The following is a 5,112-nucleotide window of genomic DNA, read 5'->3' as shown; positions in this document are numbered from 1 at the left end:
TTTTTTTTTTTTGCTTGCTTTTTTTTTCTCAAACTTTTTTTTTAACTGTTAAGTCTTCTATTTCTCTACTTTATATTTCTATAACTATTACTTTTCAAAAAAAAAAAAAGACTACTTTTTTAAAGCAAACACCATATATAGTCTTCGCGTGGTTGTTGTTGGTATTTCTTTTTTAATCTTGGGTGTTTTTTTTTTTTTTTCTTATATATATTTTTTTCCTTATTTTTTTTCCTTATTTCTTTTTCTTAATATTATTTTTTTTTAATCTTTTCTCTTTTTTTTCTTTCTTCCTTCTGCTTCGTCTCTTTAACATTGTATTTTTGAAAATCTAACCTCTACTCTAGGTTTTTAATCTTTGCTTTTCGGTTTTTGTTGTCAATCTTGTACATTTCATAACCCAATCTTACCTGACAGCGAGATTACTGGCTTGACCACTCTCTCCTCCTTTTGGACTCTCCTTTTTCTCCACCAGGTGGCCTCTGTCTCTCCCCCCCCCCCCCCCATCTCTTCTATATCCAACTCTGTGATTCTCTGTGTGTTCTAGATGGTGGAGAGCACCTAAGGAACTGCTTACTGGCTGGACCTGTCTCTCTCCTTTTCATTCCTCTCTCTTACCCTCCTGGCCACCTCTGTCTACTTCCTCTCTCTCCTCTCCCCTGTATAACTCTGTAAATACCGCTGAGAGGTCCAGACTATGGAGCGCACATAAGGAAGTGACTATTGACTAGCTTGCTCTCTCCTCTTTTGATCTCACCGCATCTCATTCCAGTCACCTCTAACTACCCCCTCCCTCTTCTCTTCTCCATGTAACCCAGTGAACCTCTCTGGGTGCCCCTCAATGTGGAGAAACCTTTCATCTTTAGCCTAGATACTATATCATTGGTGCTGTATAGATGGAGAAGTCTAGAGACCACCGTAAAAATAAAACCGAAAACCAGAAGCAGGAGGCTTAAGTCCAAAGCTTGAGAACATCAGAGAACTCCTGAATTCAGGGAACATTAAGCAATAGGAGCTCATCAAATGCCTCCAAACCTACACTGAAACAAAGCTCCACCCAAGGGCCAACAAGTTCTAGAGCAAGACATATCACACAAATTTTCCAGCAACACAGGAACACAGCCCTGAGCTTCAATATACAGTCAGTTCAAAGTTACTCCAAAACTTTAGACGTCTCATAACCCATTACTGGTCACTCCACTGCACTCCAGAGAGAAGAAACCCAGCTCCACCCACCAGACCTCCAACACAAGCCTCCCTAACCAGGAAACCTGGACAAGCCACTGATACAACCCCACCCACAGTGAGGAAGCTCCACAATAAAGAGAACTCCACAAATTACCAGAATATAAAAAGGCCATTCCAAACGCAGCAATATAACCAAGATGAAGAGACAGAGGAATACCCAACAGGTAAAGGAGCAGGAGAAATGCCCACCAAACCAGGCAAAAGAGGAAGAGATAGGGAATCTACCTGAGAAAGAATTCCGAATATTGATAGTGAAAATGATCCAAAATCTTGAAGTCAAAATGGAATCACAGGTAAATACCCTAGAGACAAGGATTAAGAAGATGCAAGAAAGGTTCAACAAGGACCTAGAAGAAATAAAAAAGAGTCAATATACAATGAATAATGCAATAAATGAGATCAGAAACACTCTGGAGGCAACAAATAATAGAATAACGGAGGCAGAAGATAGGATTAGTGAAATAGAAGACAGAATGGTAGAAATAAATGAATCAGAGAGGAAAAAAGAAAACCGAATTAAAAGAAATGAGGACAATCTCAGAGACCTCCAGGACAATATGAAACGCTCCAACATTCGAATTATAGGAGTCCCAGAAGAAGAAGACAAAAAGAAAGACCATGAGAAAATCCTTGAGGAGATAATAGTTGAAAACTTCCCTAAAATGGGGAAGGAAATAATCACCCAAGTCCAAGAAACCCAGAGAGTCCCAAATAGGATAAACCCAAGGCGAAACACCCCAAGACACATATTAATCAAATTAACAAAGATCAAACACAAAGAACAACTATTAAAAGCAGCAAGGGAAAAACAACAAATAACACACAAGGGGATTCCCATAAGGATAACAGCTGATCTCTCAATAGAAACTCTTCAGGCCAGGAGGGAATGGCAAGACATACTTAAAGTGATGAAAGAAAATAACCTACAGCCCAGATTACTATACCCAGCAAGGATCTCATTCAAATACGAAGGAGAAATCAAAAGCTTTACAGACAAGCAAAAGCTGAGAGAATTCAGCACCACCAAACCAGCTCTCCAACAAATTCTAAAGGATATTCTCTAGACAGGAAACACAAAAAGGGAGTATAAACCCGAACCCAAAGTAATAAAACAAATGGCAACGGGATCATACTTATCAATAATTACCTTAAATGTAAATGGATTGAATGCCCCAACCAAAAGGCAAAGACTGGCCGATTGGATACAAAAACAAGAACCCTCTACATGCTGCTTACAAGAGACCCACCTCAAAACAAGGGACACATACAGACTGAAAGTGAAGGGTTGGAAAAAGATATTCCATGCAAATAGAGACCAAAAGAAAGCAGGAGTGGCAATACTCATATCCGATAAAATAGACTTTAAAACAAAGGCTGTGAAAAGAGACAAAGAAGGCCACTACATAATGATCAAAGGATCAATCCAAGAAGAAGATATAACAATTATAAATATATATGCACCCAATATAGGAGCACCGCAATATGTAGGACAAATGCTAACAAGTATGAAAGGGGAAATTAACAACAACACAATAATAGTGGGAGACTTTAATACCCCACTCACACATATGGACAGATCAACTAAACAGAAAATTAACAAAGAAACGCAAACTTTAAATGATACATTAGACCAGTTAGACCTAATTGATATCTATAGGACATTTCACCCCAAAACAATGAATTTCACCTTTTTCTCAAGTGCTCATGGAACCTTCTCGAGGATAGATCACATCCTGGGCCATAAATATAACCTTGATAAATTCAAAAAAATCGAAATCATTCCAAGCATCTTTTCTGACCATAATGCACTAAGATTAGATCTCAATTACAGGAGGAAAACTATTAAAAATTCCAACATATGGAGGCTGAACAACACGCTTCTGAATAACCAACAAATCACAGAAGAAATCAAAAAAGAAATCAAAATATGCATAGAAACTAATGAAAATGAAAACACAACAACCCAAAACCTGTGGGACACTATAAAAGCAGTGCTAAGAGGAAAGTTCATAGCAATACAGGCATACCTCAAGAAACAAGAAAAAAGTCAAATAAATAACCTAACTCTACACCTAAAGCAACTAGAAAAGGAAGAATTAGAGAACCCCAGAGTTAGCAGAAGGAAAGAAATCTTAAAAATCAGGGCAGAAATAAATGCAAAAGAAACAAAAGAGACCATAGCAAAAATCAACAAAGCCAAAAGCTGGTTCTTTGAAAGGATAAATAAAATTGACAGACCATTAGCCAGACTCATCAAGAAGCAAAGAGAGAAAAATCAAATCGATAAAATTAGAAATGAAAATGGAGAGATCACAACAGACAACACAGAAATACAAAGGATCATAAGAGACTACTATCAGCAATTATATGCCAATAAAATGGACAACCTGGAAGAAATGGACAAATTCTTAGAAAAATACAATTTTCCAAAACTAAACCAGGAAGAAATAGACAATCTTAACAGACCCATCACAAGCACGGAAATTGAAACTGTAATCAGACATCTTCCAGCAAACAAAAGCCCAGGTCCAGACGGCTTCACAGCTGAATTCTACCAAAAATTTCGAGAAGAGTTAACACCTATCCTACTCAAACTCTTCCAGAAAATTGCAGAGGAAGGGAAACTTCCAAACTCATTCTATGAGGCCACCATCACCCTAATACCAAAACCTGACAAAGATACTACAAAAAAGGAAAACTACAGGCCAATATCACTGATGAACATAGATGCAAAAATCCTCAACAAAATTCTAGCAATCAGAATCCAACAACACATTAAAAAGATCGTACACCATGACCAAGTGGGCTTTATCCCAGGGATGCAAGGATTCTTCAACATCCGCAAATCAATCAATGTAATTCACCACATTAACAAATTGAAAAATAAAAACCATATGATTATCTCAATAGATGCAGAGAAGGCCTTTGACAAAATTCAACATCCATTTATGATAAAAACTCTCCAGAAAGCAGGAATAGAAGGAACATACCTCAATATAATAAAAGCTATATATGACAAACCCACAGCAAACATTATCCTCAATGGTGAAAAATTGAAAGCATTTCCCCTTAAGTCAGGAACAAGACAAGGGTGCCCACTTTCACCACTACTATTCAACATAGTTCTGGAAGTTTTAGCCACAGCAATCAGAGCAGAAAAAGAAATAAAAGGAATCCAAATTGGAAAAGAAGAAGTAAAACTCTCACTGTTTGCAGATGACATGATCCTCTACATAGAAAACACTAAAGACTCTACCAGAAAATTACTAGAGCTAATTAATGAATATAGTAAAGTTGCAGGATATAAAATCAACACACAGAAATCCCTTGCATTCGTATACACTAATAATGAGAAAGGAGAAGAAGAAATTAAGGAAACAATTCCATTCACCATTGCAACAAAAAGAATAAAATACTTAGGAATATATCTACCTAAAGAAACTAAAGACCTATATACAGAAAACTTTAAAACACTGATGAAAGAAATCAAAGAGGACACTAATAGATGGAGAAATATACCATGCTCATGGATCGGAAGAATCAATATAGTGAAAATGAGTATATTACCCAAAGCAATTTACAAATTCAATGCAATCCCTATCAAGATACCGGCGATATTTTTCACAGAACTAGAACAAATAATTTCAAGATTTGTATGGAAATACAAAAAACCACGAATAGCCAAAGCAATCTTGAGAAAGAAGGATGGAACTGGAGGAATCAATTTGCCTGACTTCAGGCTCTACTACAAAGCCACAGTCATCAAGACAGTATGGTACTGGCACAAAGACAGAAATATAGATCAATGGAACAAAATAGAAAGCCCAGAGATAAATCCACATACATATGGACACCTTATCTTTGACA

This window comes from Oryx dammah, unplaced genomic scaffold, assembly GCF_014754425.2.
Source record: "Oryx dammah isolate SB20612 unplaced genomic scaffold, SCBI_Odam_1.1 HiC_scaffold_28, whole genome shotgun sequence".
Classification (NCBI taxonomy): Eukaryota; Metazoa; Chordata; class Mammalia; order Artiodactyla; family Bovidae; genus Oryx; species Oryx dammah.
The sequence above is the reverse complement of the archived record's forward strand: the minus strand, read 5'-3'. Positions refer to the sequence as shown.